Raw genomic sequence first — 24,757 nt, forward strand, 5'->3', positions numbered from 1 at the left:
AGATGTAAGGTTATTAAAATAGCAGCATGTCAGAGTTCTAGTGAGTAGCCAGGGATGATGAGTCATTGAAGCAAAAATTCATAAAGAAGGAAAAAAAAAATCAGAAGCATCAAGTGAGAGAAGCAACTTTAGAGTTTAGCCAAAATCCAAGACCTAAGCCAAATCTCTTGGTCTGTCTTTCTCTCTCTCTCCCACTGTGATAATTTCATAATCTGGTGTCAATTTGGGACTTGAGAGGATTAAAAGTGAAGGGGTAGAGTCTAGTCTGTCACTCAGGTCATAGCCAGTGAGGTCTCTGTGTGGTCATGACCTTCTCCTGAGGAGTCTGGGAATTCCGGCATTTCTTCCTTGGAGGTGGAAAACACCTCTCTTTCTCTGCTCACTTCCTGGAAGACATTTCATCTGACAAAACACATGGAAGATTCTTTACTGACAAGGCTGACTCCCTGAGAGATATACCTTATGAGAAGCCACATGGACCTACCCTGATGTAGCCCTGGGTGCTGGAGAAGTCATGTGGAGACCTGTCAGTGCTTAGATGCTTACAGTGGCACTGGATCCAAAGACTTTCTACCTACGGGCCTGTGATCGTCTTATATTCAACATCATTGCATGTGTTTTGTGAGTCTGAAGAGGACTTTATAGATTGATATCAGACATATATCAATATGGACTTATGGGCTTGGACTGGACTGGGTTGGGATGTTTTCTTAATGTACAATTACCCTTTATATAAAACTCTCTCTTATACACACATAAGTGTGTATGCATTTACACACACACACACACACACACACACAGAGCTTATGTTCCCATACCAAAGACTTTGGTTTGTTCCCATACCAAACGCACTTAGCTCTGTGATACCCTTAGGTTTATTTCTCTCATTATTCACAAACTTTCAGGAAAAGCCTGACCCATAGTGGCATCTTCAAGGGTTAGCCCTCATACCTTGGAAACAGGAGCCCAAAGCAAAATGAGTTGCAGAAGCCAAGAATTAGATTGAGTTAGGAGGTTCAAGAAAATAAAATCCTACATAGTCTTACCAAGAATTAGATATTGAGATAGTTAGTTTATTGTGCCAGCCTGGCCGATAAACACAAGTAGGATTAATTGAAGGGCGGAGAGAGGAATGGCTCAGTGAGCCTCGCCTTTCTTGTCTCTCGCTCTTTGATCATCGAACCAGTGTGCGACTGCCTTGCTTGTTCTGTGCCTCAATTTACAGGCTACACTACCTGTGGGATGCCTAGCCTGTAGACTGTGTCGCTGTAAGTTGAGGTCCCTTTAAGACCACACAATTGAAATTTACATCTCTTGAGCTGGGGACTGACAGTTGGTGACCTAGCTGACAGTTGGTGAGACCTGCCTTGCTGTTTTGCTGCCTGTGCTGGGATGGCCTAGCTCTCTCTCTACAGAGGACTACCGGACGGCCCTCAAGACTTGAAGGACTGTCAGTGTCTCACAACTCTCTCACGGGAGTGAGTTGCACTGAGCCATCTGTACTGCTTTATAATTTATCTGCTCATTTCTTGTATATATTTATCTATCTGTTTATAATTTAACAGTTCATTTCTTGTGTTACGTATATCTATCTTTATAAATAAATAAATAAATAAATATATATATTTATACTTATCAGCAATCTAGTTTTATCTCTCTAGAGAACCCTGTCTAACACAGATTTGAAAAGTCATTCTTCCTCCAAAATATTCTAAATGAAAACTTAAAGCAGGTGGGGGCATAATGGCAGATACCTAAATTCTCCCATATGAGAATTTGTGTACCTATAAACTTATTCAAACACTTGTTGCACTCAAATTGGTTCCAACTGATATTGACCTGGTATAATAAAAAATAAATTAGTAATGCAGTAATACTGTCAGATTTCAGAGATAAGTGTGTTTTCAGGAAAGAGCTAGCTGTCAGCGTTAGACGAAGGAGGAGACTTGAGTGGAGAAGGTGGTTGAGAGAAGCACAAATGTAGGGAGAGAAAGTGGGGAGCATTGATTCCAACGGAAGCCATGAAGAATGCTTGCCAGTGTTGGAATTGGACACGTGCCTTTGGGGTTTGACAGAGCTGAATTGGACCCACCCTGTATACTCTGTTCAGAAGCCACTGACAAAAAAGGACAATAACACATATTTGCTTTCTGAAGGGAATTAGGTGATAAAATATCTGAAAATTATTTCCTTAGCGTCTCACATAATGAGCTCTTATCAAATTCGACTTCTGTTGATTAAACCATTTTCAGATCTTTGTTGTTGAAGAAACCACAGGTGATATTTCAGACAAAGATTTGAGTCTAGAGAGAGTGGAAATAAAGAGTGGTGCTGTAGTGAGCATTCCCGTGAGCTATGGTAACAATGACATAGCATGAAGTTTAGGGTGAGATTCCTCATATAGAAGTATCATCCTCCAGCATGGGAAAAAAAAAAAAAAGAAGTATCAACCTATTGCAGTGGTTCTCAACCTCCCTAATGCCATGACCCTTTTGACCCCCAACCATAAAATCATTTTCATTCCTACTTCATCACTGTCCTTTTGCTACTGTTATGAATCGGGTGAACTCTATGAAAGGGCCCTTTGGCCCCCAAAGGCGTTGTGACCCACAGGTTGAGAACCACTGTCCTATTGCATGGATGAAAGAATGAGAGGTCATGGTCCAAATAAAAGTTCATTTTTCCAGCCACCCGCCACTGCACCTGACCCTTCTCTGTTGCCTGGTGCACTCCAGTGGGGAGCTGAGAGTAAACCCCACTTAGGAAACAGGGTTGTTCTTCATGTGGATGATTCTGTGCTGAAAAAAAAAAGTTCATTTTTAACTTTGGGTACTACTTTGAAACTAGCATCTCTGGCTACATAAGCAAAAGCTCAAAAACATACAAGCAAGCCAATGCCACTGAATAGATTCTGGCTCGTAGTATCCCTCTGGGACAGAGAACGGCGTCTTTGGGTTTCTGACTTTAAACCTTTATGAGAGCAAACAGTGTTGTCTTTTTCCATTGGAGAGACTGGTGGGTTTGATCCAACTCAGGATTATAGAAGTCATAGTCAGAGGGTGGAAACGAGACCTAGGAAAGAACTAATCTCAGTGATACCAAAATCCATCAGTAATCTGACTTTTAATTAAAATGGCCAAAGATGATGGCAAGTAACTGTTATATTTTTACGAGAAGTAATAAATAGAGAAGGGAATTGATATACTAAAAATGTGATTGGCCAAAGCTAAAAGATGAACTGAAAAAATCACAAACCCAACCAAACCCAAGCACTGGCATGGCGTCTCTGCTGACCATGGAGCCCCTCTGGGACCGGGCAGAACTGGCTCGGGGTGGGGTGGGGGGGGGGGTGTCCAAGACTATACTCTTTGTGCAAGCAGATGGGTGCAAGCCTTTCAACTAGCAACCCTAGGCCAAATCCCTTACATGACCAGGCCTCTGAGCATAAAAATAGTTAAACATTCGACACTAACATAAATTCATTACCCAAAAGCAACAGTTCATCATAAAATATTATCATCTCATTTTCTCCACAAATAGCCTTCAGTGACATCATAGCAGCACTCGTGTCATACCTCGTATCTACATATGCCACAAACTTGAGTTTCATCTCTGAAAGCTAGAATTCTTGAATACACTGCTAAATTTAGGCCCCAATTAATTCATCCACCAGTGAGGCGGGTCACATTTTAGGCAGGGAGAGTGGCTATAAGCAAAGCGACCTCATCAGGACTCAGTCCGGCACTGACTACAGCCTGACACCTGTGTTCATGTTCGCAGGTTGATTAATGAGCTGTCACTTTATTTGTTGACTGGTGAATTATTTATACTTATAAACTGCTAAATAATTTAAAGCTGATATCTTAAATTACAGCTGAGAGTGACAAGGGGAAGGTGGCATAAAACTCCAACTGGAGATCAATATCCTTGTTCTCAGGGCACTTTAAAACACAATTTCTGCTGACTGTTCTCTGAAAACAAAAATAGAAAAGAAAAAGGGTGTTGATTCTGTATAACATGTTATAATGAGTGACATGTCGCTGCAGTCAAACAGGAAGTTGCTTCCAACCAAGGCAAACTTGACAAGACTCTGAAGGGCACTTAAATTTCTTAGGAAATAATAAACTTTTAAGTCAAAACTTAATTACAAAATTCAAATTTATTGTATGCTGTAAACTCTGCCTCAGCGAAGCTTACAGGGGTTTGTGGTCGCAGAGGATCCTAGCACCTAGCTATATTTACCTGTGCCCATTCTAGTAACAAAGGAGTCCAGGTGGTCAGCGGGGTTTAAGCATCCGGGTACTAAGTGCAAGGCAGGTGGTCCAAGCCCACCAGCCAGGCCCAAGGAGAAATATAAAACTGCTTCCTTATCGATTTATAACCTTAGAAATCCTGTGGAGCAGTTTTGTTTTGCCCTTTACTGTCATTAAAAGTCAGAATTGACAACGGGTTTTTAGGAATGGACGAGATACCAACCAGTAACAATAAAAACAAAAGAAAACATTGCAGCAATGTTTGTTTTTTGTTTATTTTAGAGTAGGAGTAGTGTAGAAAGAGACTTTAGTAGTATAATCCAGGGTTGGATAGGGATGTGAAGAGATCGCCCCAGATGATGCAAATGCAGAACAGAAGGAAAGCCAATTTGAAGTTGGGTCTGTGAGCTGATGAGCATTCTTAACATCTTACTGATGGCACAAGGGCAGCCAAGAGTGTCTGTTTAAGAACATAATACAGGGTGTAGTCTCCCATAGAGGATCTATATAAGTAATGAGAGGTACTTTTTTTGCAAAGGCAGGTTGCCTCTCCTGGTTTAATGAACAACAGAGGTGAATTCATATAATGTGATTAAAAAAAAAAAGTTTGTGTTTAGCAGCTCAATGTACAATCAACTATGCCAACAGAATTCTTAATTTTTTAAGTTTTCTGAAGTAGATAATTATTCTTATTGCAGTGGCATTGGCATAATGTAACATTAATCATTTTGAAGCGCACAATTTATCAGCATTTAGAACATGCAAAATATTGTTCATATCTGTTTAGCACCAAATAATTTTTATCACCTAAAAAATTCTCTAATATCTACATTCATATATTTTGCCAAATATCTATCTGTTTTCTGTCTCTATAGATTTAGTATTTTCGATAATCCGAAACCCATGGCCATCAATTCTGACTCATAGTGACCTTATGTCGGATTTTCAAAGCCGTAAAAATTGATGGGAGCAGATTCCCTCCTAGTTGTCCCTAGGAGAGGTTGCTGGGGTTTGAGCTGCCAATTTGGAGGCGAGCAGACCAACTCCTAAGCAATCTTACTGTTAGCAGACCAGGTGCTAACCCATCACCCAAACAAAATCTTCTGCCATGGAGTCATAGGGACCCTATAAGACAGAGGAGACTGACACTTTGAGTTTCTGAGAATTTAAATCTTTACAACAGTATTCAGTCTCTTTTTCTTCCCTTAGTGGGCTCCCACTTCTCATCTTGTGCTTAGCAGCTCAATTGCTCTCCCACGGGGCCACCAGGGTGTCTTCTCCTGACACACAGGGCCATATAACTGAACACATATTTTCTTTCACTTATCTTAATTCTTTTGTGCACTGTCCTTATAGCATGTGTTAGTACTTAATTTATTGTGTGCTGCATTCCTTTGAACTGTGTTACGTTTATTTAGCTATTAGTTAATTAATGGACGTTTGTTTTTTCCATCTTTTGACAATTGTGAATAAATCTGCAGTCAAAAGACTTATAAAATATTTGTATGTATTATCAATCATTTTAGACACAGAGCTAAGAATGGAATTGCTAGATCATATGGTAATTTGGGTGCAAAAATGGTGCAAAAAATGAAACATAACAACTGGAAAGGTGTCAGCTCACACTTACCCAGAAGGGCCTTGGAAAATAGGCCTGGTGATGTACGTGCTGAACGTTAGAAGGGACTGAAAGGCAAGTAACAACAACATAGAAATCTGTCTTTAACTTTTAAAGGAACCATCAAGCGGTTCTCCACAGTGACTTCATAATTTTACATTCTCAATAATCGCATAACGCTTAGAGTGAATGGCTGATGACTGACTTATTACTTCATGGTCTGTTCTGAAATTGTTTTGCCTTTGTTATTAGCTTCTTACAAAAAAACCTTTTAAAAATATTTGCCTAAAATTGGATAGGTCTAAATCCTCAATGGTAAATTGTTTCTCAAGAGTAGAAAAAACTATACCTTTTTTGTTTTCTAATAGATATTGTTCAAAAGGATATTAACAAATAAAAAAGTATAAGTGAATCTTTAGGACTATGAATTATTATAGGCTAGAGGAAGTCCTTATAATTTTATATAATTACAAGGCTGCCTCATCATATTCCTTTACCAATGCTCAATATCACGTAACTGTTTTGAGAAAATTTGCAACTCCTACAATAAAATAATGATTTTGCAAACCTATTCCTGATTTTTCACTTACTCTTTGCAGCATTTTGAATAGACATCTAATGTCATTTTGACTAAGATAAAGGTGAAATTCTGAAGGCACAAAGTCCTAAGCAAGTTAATCTCTTCTCCCTGGATTTCATAGAATTGCTTAGTAACACAATTATATTCCATTTCCAAAATTAGATATAATCATATCCATCCTTGTAAAGGTTAATAGACACTTAAAAACAAGAGCAAGTGATTGAGTAGGCTTCTAAATTTGTGTTACTAAGATCAAATAACTTGACTCACTGCTACTATACAAGGTGGTACCAAAACCAGAATTTTTCCCCCAAAGCTATGTATTTAAACATTTTTTTACTAAACAACCTTATCACCTTCAAAGTACTCTCTATTACACTTAATACATTTCTCAAATCTGCCATTTCAATTCTTGGGAACATTTTTCAAGCTCCGCTGTGGATGGCTGACAGCACCTCCTCCATTTATTTTTTATTCACCTCTTCAACATTGTCAAATCGCTGTCTTCTCATGTCCATCATTATTCAAAGACACAAAAAGAAGGCGCATGGAGCGAGGACAGGTGAGTAAGGTGTGTGGGACCAGGGAGGCATGACATTTTTGGCCCAAAACAGACGCCTGAGTTGACTGCATAGGAGGTGCATTGTGTGGTGGCAAACCAGTCCCCCGTTGGCCCCAAATCAGGCCTTTTGTTGCACATTGTTATGCAGTCTTTTCAGAACCTGTAAATAGAAAGCTTGATGAACAATCAGACCTGGTGGAATGAACTCCAAATGCACTGTGAGTCAACCGTTCATCCATGTGGGGAGTTGATGGATGTCCAATCAACATTTCGCCTTTTTTGAAAGGAGAAAACCACAGGTACATGAGTTGTTCCCATGGCGCTGTCCTTGTAGATGTGTTCGACATCACAGCAGTGTCTGAGGCATTTTTCCCAAGTAGGAGACAACGTTTCACAGCCGCATGCTATTCTCTTAAATTGGCCATCACAAAACTGAGGTTCAAGAGACACTGCTTTTACCAAAAAATTTACTGTGACCCGAGAGAACCTTCCCAGGCCATGCCATTGGGTGGACTCACTCCAAGTGAGTTGCTTAATGCTCACGTTGCAGAACAAATGCATACTATGAAAGTGCTACTCCACTTATTTTAGAGGTACCCCTCGTATATTCCAAAAAATTGAAGTATTTTCTATTTTAATGTTATATTTACTACATTCATGCTGGCTCTTATACAATTTTGTCCAAACAACGTCTCTACTCTAAACTCTATTTTTAATAAACAACTTATTTGACTGATTCTAACTTTGTGAATACGTACTCATTGCTATCAGATTCATTTCAACTCATAGCATTCATGTAGGACACACCAGAACTGCGCAATGGGGCTTCCTAGACTGTAATTTGTGCAGAACCAGTCTGCTACATCATTCCTCCTTGACAGGTTCTAACTGCTGACTGTCTGGTTAGCAGCCAAGTACTTCATCACTGCAGTGGAGTGCAGATTTTGTGGACAGAGCCTAAACCCAAAGTCAAACCCACTGCCATAGAATTGGTTCTGACTCATAGCACATCTATATAGGTTTTCCAAGGCTGTAAATCTTTATGGAAATAGATAGTCTCATCTTTTGCCTGTGAAGCAGCTGGTAGGTTTGAACCAGCAGTCATCCTATTAGTAGTTCAACACGTACTCTACAATGCCACCATGGCTTCTCTGTGGACAGACAGGTATTTAACATGCGTAAAGTAAAACTCACATTTTGCCTCTAACAACTTCTTCCTTTAAATTTTTTACCACATCAATAATGGGCCATTATTCATCCAGTTATTCAGTTATCAGATTTCATGTCAATTTTTAACAACTGCCACTGACTTTTCATGTACAGACAGCATCTGGACTCAGATTTTAATGCTAGTACAACCAATAATTACCCTAAATTTCCCATGCAAAGGTCAGCAAACTTTGGCTTCGCATAAAATAGCTTAGACCTTTTCCTCTTTGTCCATCTGAATAAACATACCTAAGAACTTTCATATAATAAAACAGGTAGTAAAGGAGAATGTCAGGATTGGGGAAACAGCAGAGTGGCAGAACATTTTAGGTCTTCCCAATAAACCAAAGGTGACTCAGACCTCGGTACACTCATTCCAGCTGTGGACTGAACTGGAAACCTCTGAAAGCATCAAACAAGCTTACATCACTGGCAAGGGTGATCTATCAAGAACTCCCCCAATAATAAGCAGTCAAGGGAAATGTTTGTCTTCATCACGGTGCAGTATTTATTTATAACAGAGGTGGATTAAAAAGAAAGGTACCAGATATAGCTACAGACCCAGTGGGCAAGGAATCCTCTTTGTGTACACAGGCCTAAGCATCTCCTCCCCTGCCTAGCTATAGCAAAAGAGCAAGGGTTCCTTCTAAACAAATATTTCGTTTGTGAAGCACTCCCTGTTTGACCCATCAGGCAGGAGGGATAATGTGAAAACAAGTGCTCAGTTACGGAAAGCTCTTTGCGGCTGTGGTTCTGATCCCGTACTTCTCCTATAGGCATTGCCAGGGCTGGGTCATCATGCCATAATTAGTTGCCAGGTTTAAGAAGTCTCTGTCTAGGCAAGTCACGGACTCCCCAACTGAGCAACCTGAGCAGGTAAGTTCCTTCTATCCTCTTGGGCAGCAGCCTCGGGGAACATTCAGGATTCTAGTTGTACTAGATAAAGAACACAATACAACATAATACCAGCAAAACGGAAAATTAAAATGCTACTGCAGACCTGTCTTGCCTGTGGTGCAGGGTCCTCGGGGGTCCAGATCTTCTTGCTCCTCCTCCGGTCAGAGCCCCTGACAGTGTCCCGCTGTGCTTCAGTCTGGCCAGTGCCACCTCGCTCTTTAATCCCCCCAGAAACAGGCTCAGGCTAGATGCACCAAAAAGGCAGAGCAGAAGAAGAGGAAGATCATCGAAAACAAGACTTAGGGCTAAAGAATAAGAAAGTTGTGTATAAAGGCTGTTACAGTTTCCTCAACAAAATCCACTTCCGGTAGTATAACGTGAAGCTGAAAACAATCGAAACTCTATGGCAAGAAGAATGAATTGCAGGAGCCAAAGGAACTAGTCAAACCTGTGTTGACTGCTAAAAATATATACAGAAAGGTGCGGATCCCAAATCTGTGGTAGGTGCATTCTTCAAGCAATGCCTGTAGAAGTTCGGTTGAAGTTCTCTCATGGCTTGACTTTGGAGAGCAAATGTGAAAAGCAACATGTCTGCCTTGATGCAAGAGATGGACTACTTTATGAGAAAACACTGGAAGAAGCCATGAACAAGAAGCGCCGTGAGGCAGACAAGACAAACACGCCAAACTCAAATAGCTGGCAAGCATTTCCTGGAAGCAATTGCAAACAACAAATATGCTATTTCCCAAGGCTGTTTCCCAGGTCAGTTTGGGGTATGCTTTGAAGTGGGTAATGTGTGCATGCATTGTCATGCACTTCCTCCTGGATTTGAAAGAAGATGGAATTTTTTTAGAAGATACCATTGAAAGAGCAATTCCTGTCTTAGGTTTAAATGTTAACTAAACAATTCTAGAATCTTTTTTTGCAAGGAAAATACAAGAAAAGATTGATACATTTGAGCAAGATATGGAAATAAGAAAAAGAGATTTCAGAGCACTAATGATCAGTGGCTGCGAGGTGTGTGCATTTCATCCTGAACTGGTGGATGCAGATGATATTGAGGAAGCAGATAATATCCCTTACACCCAGGGAATAGGTGGTGAAGAGGTTGATGATACTGCCAATGCAAATGATGAGAGATTTAAGCCTATGCATTTCGAGAGATGTAGATGAGACAGGTATTACAGTAGCCAACCCTGACTGAGTAAGCACGTATACTTTGGAAAAAAGATGAAACCAAATTATGTGACACTTCCAAAGGTAGGTTGGAAAATGGAGAAAGAAGCAGTTTGGAAGAGGAAAGTGAAGGGCAAGAACATAAAAATAGATGCTGCTCCTGTTGATGAAGATCTTTTCATTGGGGAAGATTTGGATGAGCTACAAGAAGATTTAAGCACCCCTTACTTATAAGAATGGCATCAAACAAGTTAATGAACAGATGAAGTCAGCTCACTATGAGGTGATATTGAAAAATATTGATTTTTCAACCTAGAATTCTTCAAGGATGTTTAACCATGCTGAATGTGAAAAATAGGAAAATTCTCCTTACATCTTCTTCCTGACTTTGGCTTCATCTCATAGTAAGTTCAGAGTAGTGCATGACAAATTGACATATAATGGCCATTTCAGAAAATGATTGATTGTTCTAATTGTCCACTCAAGTAGGAAGTGTAACTGTTTTTCCAATGTTTGACTTTCATTGGGCATGTGTTATTACCAGGACAAGATAAACCTAAATATAAAACATCATGGAAAAAGTGAAATTAAAAAGATTCGTTTTTCATGGAGCTCTAAAACTGTTAGGCTTTATAGATCAGGTTATTACTTGAAAATGGAGGATGACTACATTATTATATAATTGCTAAATCACACCTTCACATAGATGTCAAATTAAATCATTACATTATTGCAAAATCTAAGAATTATGACTCAGCCATTTTGAAATGCAACATTAATATTCAGTGTCACTCTTATCTCGCAACCTCCACATTTGTTACTGCCAGGTATACATCCTTGATGTGAAAAATAGTCTGAAGTCAATTTTTTATGGTTGTCTGAGATGCAAAATGCAAGATATTAAGAGAGGTGATAAGTGAATTTATATATGAGAGGCCTTCAAAACTTCATAAACCCTAATGTGAGCATTCTTAGGTGTGAAAAATTAAATATGTATATCCTAACACACACAACAACCACTTTGAAATGATACAATGATTCCCAGCGGGCCTTTAAAATACTCATGTAAAATAGGATTAAAAGATAATAGCATTTTTTATGACGTTTAATGCAGTGTGGAAACCTTGTTTTCATCAAGCTGTAGAGATAAGTAGGAGAAATAGATTCATGTTCTTAGTTGGGGACTTCAATTATCTCCTCTTAGCCACCACTTCAGAGATCATCATGGACTTAATTACTTTCTATTTTATCTCATCATGCGGAGTTACTCTCTCTTAACTGCTAAACCACGGAAAATCCAGGTCTAGTAAAGTTGACTCAAAACCTTAAGTATCACAGAATTTTAAAAACATTTTGTATTTTGACCTTGTATCCTGAATCATTACTGAATTCTTCTATTAGATTGAAGTGTTCTGGGGGAAACTTCAGGCTATTCTAAGTATACAATCGTAAGTACAAGTAACGGCTTTCATTTTTCCCTTCTGGATTTGGATACCATTTAATTCTCTTTCTTGCCTTATTGCATTGGCGAGGACTTCCAGTATATTTCAAACAGAAAATACAGATGTGTGAGGAAGCATAGGAAATATATATGTATATATATGCATATAGATGTGCTTATATATGTTTATTTCATTTTTGTTCTTAATGCCCAGAAACAGTGGTAATGCAATCTAAAGTTCTCTTGTTGTAATTTCATTTGTAAATGCTATCCCCAATAAAAGGGAAGGGTGGGAGCAGAAAGGGCTCTATTTTCCAATGCTTCTTGGAAAAAGGTCAATTCTAAGATGTAGTTGGATCATCATGTAGTCCCCAAACCAAGTAAGAATATATATGAATATTTATATGCTTGTATGTATACACACACAGACATCTATATCCATACACTATATCTATGTAACTATACTTTTCTTCTTCTATCTACTTAACTATCTCAAAAAGACATAGAAGATAAACTTTGTTCAAGTCTGAGAATATCTGAACAGCATAATAAATATTGCAATGGCTTATATCCTAAAGAATAAAATGTGTATGCATGTGTCTATATTTCTCTAAGTAATCAAATAATATTTAAAAATAGAGATAAGCAACAAATCTTCCTTATTTTTTTAAATTTCTTAGAGCTACAGATAATAACTGCAGATATACTCTTGTCTTAGTAATTTATTTCTAAAGAATAGAGTGTGAAAGGGAATAGTACTAACTTCACAATGCAGAAAGTTGGAGATAAGAAGCAACATTCCTAATCTAATAAACTTTACCAGATTCACCTCTTACTCCATACTTCTACAAGCCACTGTTGGAAATGAAGACACGTGAGTCCTGAATGACTATTCAGTGTCAAACAGGCACGTTCTTATCCATGAGAGCGAAATCTCTTGTTTGTATTAACCACTGATTTCTAATATCTCTTGTTTGTTTGTTTTCTTGTTTACAATACCTTGCATTTTTATCTTTATGTATAAAGTTTTCTTAGTGACCTTAATTTCCTCCTCACATGTTTTTACTTTAACTTATTTAAATTATCTCTGTCTAACTCTGTAACCACATGATTTTCTCTATGAGACAATTAAGAGACTTGATAACCACTTATAAGATTACATTTCTTTGCCTAGGAATAATTGAATTTTAAAAGAGAAAGGAATGAATTAGGCATTCTTAGAGGACTTAATCTCTCATGATGGTGAAGTTTCATGAATCAGTTAGAAAGTTAATATTGTAGGGTGGAGAGGGAAGAATTGGGCATTGTTAAAAATGTATTTATTGACATGTGAACGAACAAATGAAACCGGGTAGATGCCTATTCTGCAGTAGGCCACTGACCGTTGCTCTGTGCACTCTATGAGAAAGTACACCCAGTCTCATGAATAGCAGTGAAATTAGTTTCTTTAAGATTTTTATGAAAACATTTGAATATTTAAATTCAAGCACATTATTTGGATAAAGTATATATTTACTTGCCATTTGAAAATAGCTGGATGATTTCCACTCATCTTTAAATACTTCTATGAAAGTGTAACAAATAAGTATATAAAAATCCATGCTCTATAAAAATCTATGATTGGTTAATCATATGCACAAGGAAGTGTAGTGTTCGAATACTATAAAATATCATTAAATACCACTACATTTGAAATTGTGAAAATTGGCATTCCTTAATGGACAATTGGGTGGAATCATAATATCATAGAATTTCAGACTTGGGAAATAAAGAAGGCATTAGGGTGCATGGCACGGAAGGTCCTTCGATTTCTAGAGTCTAATTAATCCTGTGTCTCCTTGTATTGCTGGCTGGAGACAGTGTCACCTGCACATCCGGACCTCCTCTCTCAAATGCCACTCTACTTTTCACACTTACTTTGCATAGTTTTAGGCTTTTCTGAAATGAAAAAGAAACAAAAAACCTTTGACATTCTCTGTTTTCCAGTTCAGATTGTAGACTTTTGCTGGTTTGAGGCTTCCTGTTGTATTGCTCCCTTTCCTCAGGTTATCCATTTTCAGAGAGCAAGGATGGTAGGTGTAATTATTTTCACTTTCATTCCCAATGTTGAGAACAGGCATTCTATAGATACTGGGTGAATGAACCCTGGAAGAGGCATGTTAGAAACTATGTATTAATTCCTTTCCCCACATCTAGTCATTTGTAAAAGGTCCAGCTCCCAAGAACCGGCAGTCCTTTCAGATCATATAGTGCATGCTATCATTATTATTTTAAAGCTTCTTCATTACATTAATTCAAATTGTCCAAATTGAAAAAGTATAAAAAAACAATAATTTTAGGAAGTATGGAGAAGTTGGAAGTTAAGCTTTGGGTGACTAACTGCAACAGGCCAATAGTTCAAATCCACTAGCAGCCGCATGGGGGAAAATGAGAATGTTGGCTTCCGTAAAGATTTTTTTTGGTTGGTTTTGGTTTTATCATGTCCTACAGGATTACCATGAGGCAGAATAAACACCAAAGCAACACGTTAAGGGTGTAGAAGCTCATTAGTTAATGAAGAAAACATAACAAAAATAAAACTGGTAAAAGTAGTTTAAATTCCTATCAAAGAAAGTGATAGGACCTTATTGATGTCTATTTTTCTAGGGCTTATGCCAACATGTCGTATATGCTTGCCATTCAAGAATTAATGTATTTGAGGAGAAAGGAGGACGCCTTGAAGACAGTCACACAGATAATGAAATAGCACGGGCACACATTTGCAACGTAGCCGTAGAGTTCTTCTGTTGACCCATCTACATACGATTTATACGAATGTAATATCTATCTGTTCATCAAACCATTCTAAGTGGAGAAATATAGCTATTTCATGGTGATCTATGAAAGTTCTTCTTATTGTATAAGTAGGGATTGAGAAACGTCTTTTGGTGAATTGACAGATAATAAATACTGTAAGCTTTTCTTTCAGTTTAGCAAGAGAATAAAGTTTATCATAGAGAATATATAAAAAATGCACATTGATATGCTTCAATAGAATTTTATTCATAAAATAGGTAGCTTAGCTCACAAATCATAGTTTTTCAATTTTTGTGCTGTATGGATAGGTGATGCTACATTGTCAAATACAGTGAACCCTCGTTTATCGCGGTTAATCGGTTCTAGACCCTACCGTGATAAATGAAATTCCGCGAAGTAGGATTCCTTATATCCAAAAGTTTTACCTTTTCCTGGATGGTGAGCATCTTCCTCTGGCGCTTATTTTTATTGTCAGAAGGCTTAGAAGAAGCAGCTCGTTTAGGAGCCATCATAGGGCTTAGATAAAATTTCTTAAAAATCGCAAACAATTACAGTACACTGTACAAAAGCAAAAATGCATCTGATACATAGCTCCAATACGTAGCGATGCAGACAGAAGCGTGCACAGTATGAGCCAATCAGTGGCAGTAGACAGAGCATGCGCTGTTACGCAAAACCCGCGATAGAGTGAAGCCGCGGAAGTCGAAGCGCGAAGTGGCGAGGGTTCACTGTATATAAAATTTGAATTAACTGACTAAATAGTTTGCAAATATACTAAATATTGATCTGCTTTCAAAAGAAGATACTGGAACTTAGTATGCTTGCATTGTGTCTTAAACAAGTAAAAGTATGCTATTGCAAAATTTGTACCATAGACCTACCATAATCTGTACATAGACCCTCATTCGGTAATATAGATAGGCTGCTTACGTAATATCCCAAGTAGTGATTATATTATTATCATCCCATTTACTACTTATGCATTTCCGCACTGCAGTCTTTGAAAACGAGGCCACACAGCCACATGCACCTGGTTCCTAGGTGCTGACAGTGGACACTTCCATTCCCTCTGAATTTCATAGCAAATGTGAACTTGACAGTGAAGTGGCCGGAGAATACTGTACTTTGAAAGGCGTCCTAAGGAAATTGAAGCCTAGCCGTTGCAAGGGGATACAGTCTTTATTGCAACCCCTAACATTTTCTATTTTAGCACTTAAACAATCCTAGAAAATACACAAGGGATTTCCATTGATTTTCCATTTTAAAATATTTGCAAAAACAGGTGCTGGGTCCGATTTAGTCCTTATGCCCCTGGATACCAGACCGTTTTCTAGAGGCAGCGATGAGATCATTTTGCCAAAATCAAGTTGGATCAACTTTGAGCACGCCAGTATGTAGGTATCATGTAAATTTCCATATATGCATACTTTGGAGTAGCAAGCCAAAGCTAACTAGGCACAGAATAAACAAAGACAGAGAATTTGCAGGGTAGCAGCTTTCCTTAATCAGTTTGATTAATCCTGAATAGAGGTAATTTTTCTACGAGACTTTGTGGAGAACTGGCCCAGATTTTCAGATGATCAGCAAAGGAGAGTCTGATTGAATCAGAAAGAAATAGGCACAAACCGTAAGAGACAGAAGGGCAAAGCCCACTTTCTTATGCTTGGGCATCGCTACCCCTATTATCTCCCACAAATGCTGACTTTTCTGAGTCTGCCGGAGACTTTTCTATAGTCTCCGATGTCATCATGGGCCCATTGTGCTCTTTATTCTCTCCCCACTGACAGCCCGAACTGCGCGATTGTCCTGTGGTTATTCTCTTGGCTTTTAATTCTCCTATTGTGAAGCCGCAGACACCATAACTATTATTTATTTTGTATCTTTACCCATATCCTTTTGGCTCTCAATTTAGGTCCCTAAGCTATCTCAATCATTCTGCTAACCAAGTTAAATCCCAGAGCTTAGAGCAGCCACAGGAAAGGTTTCCTGCATCTACTCCCAGTGCTTTAATTGAAATTAAAGTAAATTATTCACACAGCACACATTCGTGTTGGCGCAGCTCCTTCTGCCTTCTTCCCAACGACATTCTGCATTATGCCAAACTAAGCTCATTTCCATTTTTGAGATGGCTCATGAATGGAAGAGGAGGAGGCTGTCCTAGACAGAGGCTAACTTGATTCCATTCAGGCATGCAGAGGAAACAAGAACTCCCAGACTTCCCTTGTGGATATGGCAGGCAATGTAACCTTACCAAATAAAACGATGTAAATGAAATGTTCCCGAGACTTGTTACATTAATTGATAAGAATCTGAAAGAACTGTTAGATTTCAAGTTACCTTTTTTTAAAAATTTTGTATTTTCTTTTTGTTCCTGTCTTGATCAAAATTAGTATCAACATGGTGAATGTAGTAAACAGATCTGTATTTTAACAGCTTACATTTTATATGGCAGAAGCAATTAGGGGAAAGCGAATATTGGTTAATGTTGGCAAAGAACATTGAAAGTACCATGGTCTGCCAAAACAGATCTATATTGGAAGATGAGCAACCACATTGTGCCTTAGAGGCAAAGATGCCGAGACTTCGCCTCAACTCCGGACGTGTTACCAGGAGACACCTGTCTTTGGAGAAGGACGTCGTGCTTGGTAAAGTAGTGGGGAAGCCAAAGAGAGAGAGGCCCGCCCGTGGCGAACTGCATGAACACCATGACTGCAATGCGGGGATCAAACCTAAGAACATTGGTGAGGATGACTCAGGACTAAGCCACGTGCGTCCGGTTATACATGGGTTGCTAAGAGTCGAAACCAACGCTGTGGGACCCGACAACAACAAATATTAACAGAATTATATTTTTAAACAGCGATAGTCAAATTATCCTTATCAGTAATCAACTAAGGAAAACTTATATATATCACGATTTTGAAGATCAACTGCATAAGGTACTTTTTTTTTTACTGGTTTTCTGATTCATTTATTTCTGTTCTAGTATTTATTATTTCTTTTTTTTTTAATAGGTGGTTCTTCTCTCTTTTTTAAACATTTTATTAGGGGCTCATACAACTGTTATCGCAATCCATACACACATCAATTGTGTAAAACGTATTTGTACATCATTCTCAAAACATTTTCTCTCCACTTAAACCCCCGACATTAGGTCCTCATTTTTCCCCTCCCTCCCCGCTCCCCCCTCCCTCATGAGCCCTTGATAGTTTATAAATGGGTATTTTGTCATATCTTTCCCTGTCAGATGGTCTCCCTTCACCCACTTTTCAGTTGTCTGTCCCCCAGGGAGGAGGTCACATATAGTTCCTTGTAATCGGTTCCTTCTTCCCTACCCATTCTCCCTTTACCCTCCCTGTTTCGCCACTCACACCACTGGTCCTGTAGGGCTCATCTGTCCTGGCTTCCCTGTATTTTCAGTTCCTATCTGTACCAGTGTACATCCTCTGGTCTAGCCAGACTTGCAAGGTCGAATTCAAGTCATGGTAGTGGGAGCGGGGAGGAAACATTTAGGAACTAGAGGAAAGTTGTATTTCTCATCGTTGTTACATCGCACCCTGACTGGCTCCTCTCCTCCAAATCCATTGCCATTGTCTACTCTTAATTCATAGTGCTCCTATATGGCTTCTGATTGGCATGTTACATATTTCAGTCAAGCTTCCAAGGCTATAAATCATCACAGTAGCAAACAATCTCATATTTCTTTCAAAGGGTGGCTGGTGATTTTGAATCTCAGACCTTGTGGTTTATAATACAATGTTTACCTAGCAGCACAGTCAGGAGAGAAAAATTAAAGTAGATGTCTTCTTACAAAAAAAAAATTGGAACCCTAAACCCTATACCTATGGATGTGTTCTCATTTGGGAACAGGGTGGTCTTTGTTATGTTGTTAAGGCCATATCAGTGCAGGGTATCTCAAATTCAGATACAAGTTGGCATAAAATAAGGAAGAAGATGTCACATGCAGATTGACAAGAAATCAAGAATTTCCGGCAAGTAGAAGCTGAAATAGACAAAGAAGACAGTTAAATCCTGAATTCAAATTTTTATACCTCTAGAATTGTGTGGAAATAAATTTATGTCCTGCTACAGAAACAATATGAAATTAAAATAGTTCAATTGAATATATACACACTAAGGGGAAATATTTGATAAAAACACATTCTTACTTCCAATATTGGTGATGAATAGTGATTTTCCGTGTCCTTTTCTTTTTGTTTCTAATATTTTCCAAAAAATTAGTGAATCACAAGTACTACCTTTCCAATAATAAAAATTGGTACAGAACAAGGTTATTTTAAAAATCTGGTCAAATTCCTTACAAGCATAAGGATGCTTAAAAGTGACTGATGCTACTGTGATAAGATTTAACTGTATTTTAGCCCACACTTGAAGTACTTTTTACATATACTGTGTACAAATAGGAATGCCGGTGGCACAAGGAATATTACATGTTAGGCATCTAACTAGTTTTATGCCTAAGTTTGAACCCATCAGCCACTTCACAGGAGGAAAATCAGGCTTACTGTTCCCGTCAAGAGTGACATTCCCAAAGGCCCACGAGCACAGCAGCAATCTCTCTTATGGGGACACTGTGAATAGGAAACAACTCAACGGCAACGATTTGAGGTGTCATGTGTGCATGTGTGTGTGTGTGTGTGTGTTTCTTAACACACAAATGTCTTTTCTTGTCTACTAGAGCCACTATTCTTTATAGTATTTTAATAGAGTAGTGTGATTAGGACAAAGGACTTGAAAAGAAATTCTGCCATTTGATGATATGGAACCAGGAATCCATTGGCACTGTTTGTAATGCATGTGAAAATGAGTTTCTATAAAGCAAAACAAATACAGAATAGAAAAGAGAGTGGAGCACTGTGAAGACAATAATTAAATCGATTGAATACAAAGTGTTGTATTTTTCCCTGTTTATCTCAGTAGCACCATTGACAAATTAGAGCTCCAAATTAGGCAAAGGTTTGGCTAAAACTACTAACTTGCATCAACATTAGTGGTAAGATTGTTAACAACCAGTGGTATGACATAACCTTGGTTCCTGAAAGTGGGGAGAGCTAAAAACGCTTGCTGATGAAGATCAAGGACTTCAGTCTTCTGTAAGGGTGACAACTCAAAGAAAACAAAAATCCTCATAACTGAACCATGAGAAAATATCGAGATAAATGGAGAAAGGATTGAAGTAGTCGAGGGTTTACTTTACATGGATCCAGCACCAATGCTCATAGGAGTAGCAGTCAAAACAAACAAACAAACAAAAAACCCCAAAGAATTTAAAGCATTTGGCAAATCTGCTACACAAGAACTCTTTAAAGTATTAAAGAACAAACAGCTCACTTTGAGGACCAAGTAAATTGCTTCTGATTCAACCCATGATATTTTCAACCACCTAACATGTATGTGAAAATATAAAAACATAAGGTGGTTTCAAAAAGGATCAATGCATTTGAATTATGATGCTGTTGAGGAATATTGATAGGACCAGAAGAACAAGGAATTCTGTCTTCGAAGCCTGGTCAGAAGGCTCCTTTAAAGCAAGCGTGGCCATATGTAGTCTCGTATGCTTTTGGCACGTGATCAGGAGAGACTCCCTGGAAAAGGATGTGGATACCATGCTTGGCCAAGTAGAGGGGCAGGGAGAAAGAGGAAGATCAATAAGGTGGATTGAAACAGTGACAATTTACCAGCAACATTTATTCTAGAATTAAAAACATGAAAGTTACAAATATTAACTGTTTAAATATTACTACTGAGAACACTAGGAGGAAAAAAAACAAAAAAAACAATGCTTTTTGTAAAGCACCAGAAAAACTTTGTAAGTCATGCTTGGAGACTTATGACTAGTTGCTATGATGCCAAAAATAATTCATATATTTCACTTGATTTGTCCATTAAGCATCAGTGACTTTTCTTCTTTTTCTCTCTCTGTTAAGTTTAAACTCAACTAACTCGATAGTTCTGAGGAAAAACAACAAAAAAAATGTAGTCAGGTAGATTATATGTGTCTGTTTAAAAGGTTGCCTTCCTCAAAGGTGTGTTGCATTACTTATTACAATATATAAATATGTATTGTGTGTGAAGCATACATAGTCTTCAAACACTGCACCAAAATGTCCTATGTCAACAATGTGGTCAGCACACTGCCCACGCGAGTCTTCTGGTTAGATGACAGCTACCCGGAGAGTCGCTGCTGGGACTGCAATGTCAAGCTCGCAGCTTGGTTCAACCAGTGATGACTTTCTGCCTACTCCAGGTCTCCTGAGGATTCACTTCTGTTTGACCTAAGCGAAACATCCCGAGGATTCTGAGTGAGGAGATTTTTCAGTGTAGAACATTATAAAATAGAAATGAGATGGAGCAGGAGCCAAAGTGGAGTCTTAGGCTAAAAACAGAGGGAAGAATGGTTCCCTTGTGTAATTGGATGAGATGACAGTTCAGAGAAAATCCAGTAAATTCCACCCTTCTCAAAAAATCTTTAAGAACTAGTGTTCTCTCATGGACTCCCCCTTTCCCTTAGGACTGCCTTCCCCATAATCCCTTCAACTTGACATCATCTACTGGAAACAACATTCTGGTAGTTAAGTCCCAGGGATATCAATCACCCTTAAAGGTTCTGGGCAAGCACTGGGCAATCCAGTGAGAATGCCATTGATACTGGACACCTTGTGCTGCCTTCCTCTCAGGAACTTCTAATACAATGATGTGGTGTGACCCCCTAGGTCTAGCCAGAGTAAAACTTATTCTTGGTAAAGAGAAGACTCTAATTCTGCTAACACATGCTTTTTAGAAATCCAGCCTTTTGGTGCAATAACTGGGATATCAAATAATTAATGCCGTGTAACCAATTAGTAGAAAAACCATAGTAAAATCACAAACTTCTTTTTCATTAACCACTTATAAAAGAATACTTTTTTTTATGCTGTCACCTCAAAATACCGAGTTAAAGATACTCTGGAAACATTCTCATGCTTTTAGACTAAACCCCTGTGATAGATTATTACTGTCAACGAAAACAAACTATAAAAACCTAACTTCTCCTATGTTTTAAAGTTATTCCAGAAGACTACAACTTTCTCTTCATGGATTCATAGTATCTCAAGAGTAGTTGAAGATGAATAATTTTTAAAGCTTCACAATTGACAAATTCACCTCATGTATTATTTCGTTATATTGTCATTATTTGTTATATCCTTAATATCCTTTTTAGATAATGCATCATCATACAGTGCGGATTGAATGAACCCCTGAGCCTATTGCCCTGAAATAACCTTTAAACATTAAATGTAAAAAATCCCCTAAATTTTCTTAAAACTAAACAATTGTTCAGTTTAATTAATAAAAAATGCCTGCCTTGAGCACTATGTTCTTCAAGATATATTGATAGAAATGATATTTGTACATAAGTATTTACACTCTCTACACTCATATTAATGAATATGACAGACCATACAGGGGACAAATTAAAGAATTTTCATAGTGATAACCAAACATTTTGAGGAATAAGTCACTGTCCCTGACAGCTCAGTACCATAGTTACTGTAGACATCAATGTCAATTAGCACACAGTCTACAAAGACAATACGCTATACCTTAATTTACTAAATAAAAACTGTGGTCTTAAAAAACATGAGCATCTATTTTGTTTTAGGGTTGTTGTTGTTGTTAGGTAACACTGAATCCATTTCAACTCATAGCAACCCTAGGTGAAACACTGTCTAGGCCTCTGTCATTACCACAATTGTTCTTAATGTTGAGTCCATTGTTGCAGCTACTGTGTCAATGCACAGTGACAAGGACATCCCCCTTGATTGATTCCTGTCTTCTTTACCAAGCACGATGCGCTTCTCCAGCAGGGGTCTCTCCTGATACCATGACCAAAGTGCATGAGGTGAACTCTCACCATCTCTTGCCTCTAAGGAGGATTCTGGCTTTACTTCTTCTGAGACATATATTTGGGGGTTTGAGGGGGGGGGGCAATTCGTGGCATCTTCAATATTCTTATACATCACTATCATTCAAATGCAACTTTCACATGCATATCAGGCCATTGAAAATACCATGACTTGGGCCAGGTGCACCTTAGTCCTCAAAGTGACATCCTTGTTTTTCATCACTTTAAAGCGGTCTGTGCAGCAAATTTCCCCACACAATGTGTCTGTTGATCTCTTGATCTAATGAGCATTGATTATGGATCCAATCAAAATGAAATCCTTGACAACTTCAAACATTTTTCCATTTATCATGATGTTGCCATTGGTCCCGGTTGGGAGGATTTTGGTTTTCTTTGCCTTGAGTTGTCATCCATACTGAAGGCTACAATCCTTGATCTTCAGCACATGCTTCACGTCCTCCTCACTTTCAGTAAGCAAACTTGTGTCCTTTGCATATCTCTGGTTATTAATAAGCCTTGCTCCAATCCTGATGCCACATTCTCCTTCATATAATTCAGCTTCTGTGATGATTTGCTAGAATACAGATTGAATAAGTATGGTGTAAGGATAAAACCATGATGTACCCCTTTCCTGATCTTAAAGCATGCAGTATTCCCTTGTTCTGTTTGCACAGCTGCTTCTTGTTCCATGTAGAAGATCTGCATGAACATAATGAAGTGTCTTGGAATTCTCATTCTTTTCAAGATTATTCAGACCAGTGGTTCTCAACCTTCCTAATGCCGGGTCCCTTTAATATAGTTCCTCATGATGTGGTGACCACCTCCCCAACCATAAAATTATTTTTGTTGCTACTTCATAATGTAATTTTGCTACTTGAATCAGGTGCCCATTTGAAAAGGTCGGTCGACCCCCAAAGGGGTCGCGACCCACAGGTTGAGAACCGCAGATTCAGACTGTTATGATTCAGGCAGTCAAATTCCTTGTAATAGTCAATAAAACACAAGTAAACATCTTTCTTGAATTCTCTGCTTTCCACCCAAATACATCTCATTCCAGCAATGATATCCCTTGTTCTACATCCTCTTCTGAACCCAGCCTTAACCTCTGGCATCTCCCAGCCAGTGTGCTGCTGCAACTCTTAGTAGGTGGTCTTCAGTAAAGCTTTACTTGCACATGATATTAATGTTAGTATTCTATAATTTGAGTATTCTGTTGGGTTACCTTTCTTTGAAATGGGTAAACATGTTCATTTATTCTAGTCAGTTGTCCAGGCAAATTTAGGGGCATAAAGGATTGACTACTTCCAGTGTGCCATTAGCTTATTCGAACATTTCAATCGGTGTTTCATCAGTTCTTGAAGCCTTGTTTTTGGCTAATGCTTTCAGTGTAGCTTGAATTTCTTCTTTCAGTGTCATTGTTCCTTACCAAAATGCTACTTGCTGAAATGGTATAATGTCAACTAATTAATTTTGGCACAGTGACTCTGTATTATTTCCAACTTATTTTGATTCTTCTGCATCATTCAATATCTGCATCTCTGACACTGCTACAATCAGTAGTATCCGCTAGAAGCTTGCAGTCATGCAGCTTGAGGCTTTATTTTCTTCTTGGACTCTTTCAGATTAAGATACACTGAATGCATTTTCCTTTTATGTCTTTTCTAATTCTAGGTCTTTGCACAGTTCACTGTAATGGAGCAGCTATTGGTTTCTCTCTGTCCAGAGGAAAGAAAATTAATGGAATTAAGAAGAGTGATAGAAACAATCCATTTAAAGAACCAGAAGAGTTTATGAACATCTGTGTGGTAGACCGGTTGGCCGGAGAAACAAATCCGGTGACAATCACCTATGTGTAAGAAAGAGCCTTAAAGCGAGAAGAAATCATATATTGACAAAACATCCCAGCACATCCTAACTCGAGTCCATAAGTCCTTTTCCTATTCATGCAGCCACATGCAATGATGCAGCATGCAGGAAAATCACAGGCTGGTGGGTAGAAAGTGACGGGAATTTAATGGTGGTGAACACATCACCAGGGCTCTGGCAGCCACCCGGGTCAGCCTGCTGGAAGGTGAAGGCAGAGAGAGTGTTGGGGGGTGGGGGTGGGTGAGGGGGAGGTTCCCAGGGCCCTGATGAGGAGGCCATGTCCACAAGGAGGCAACATGAGGGTGCAACCTGATTGACAAGTTGAATACCACCCCTACACTTTTATATAGCTTCAAGTTGACATGACATGATGTAAGTGCTACAATCAGTCTCCATGACTCTGAGACCAGAACTATACGGTGTCCAGTTACCACTGCCAACTGTACTGAAAGG

At 38.6% G+C, this 24,757-nt stretch overlaps 1 non-coding gene and 1 pseudogene across 1 annotated transcript; both read left to right on the top strand.

The window, feature by feature from the left end:
* The first annotated feature begins 2,690 nt into the window (after positions 1 to 2,690).
* Positions 2,691 to 2,814, top strand: LOC115873288. Its single transcript, XR_004048334.1, has one exon. It is a non-coding gene; the product is annotated as a small nucleolar RNA SNORA65 (small nucleolar RNA).
* Positions 2,815 to 6,998: 4,184 nt separating this feature from the next.
* LOC101657710 lies at positions 6,999 to 10,529 on the top strand (annotated as a pseudogene).
* Positions 10,530 to 24,757: the final 14,228 nt, after the last annotated feature.

Source organism: Echinops telfairi, unplaced genomic scaffold, assembly GCF_000313985.2.
Source record: "Echinops telfairi isolate 266 unplaced genomic scaffold, ASM31398v2 ScPeMD7_7467;HRSCAF=8505_1, whole genome shotgun sequence".
Classification (NCBI taxonomy): Eukaryota; Metazoa; Chordata; class Mammalia; order Afrosoricida; family Tenrecidae; genus Echinops; species Echinops telfairi.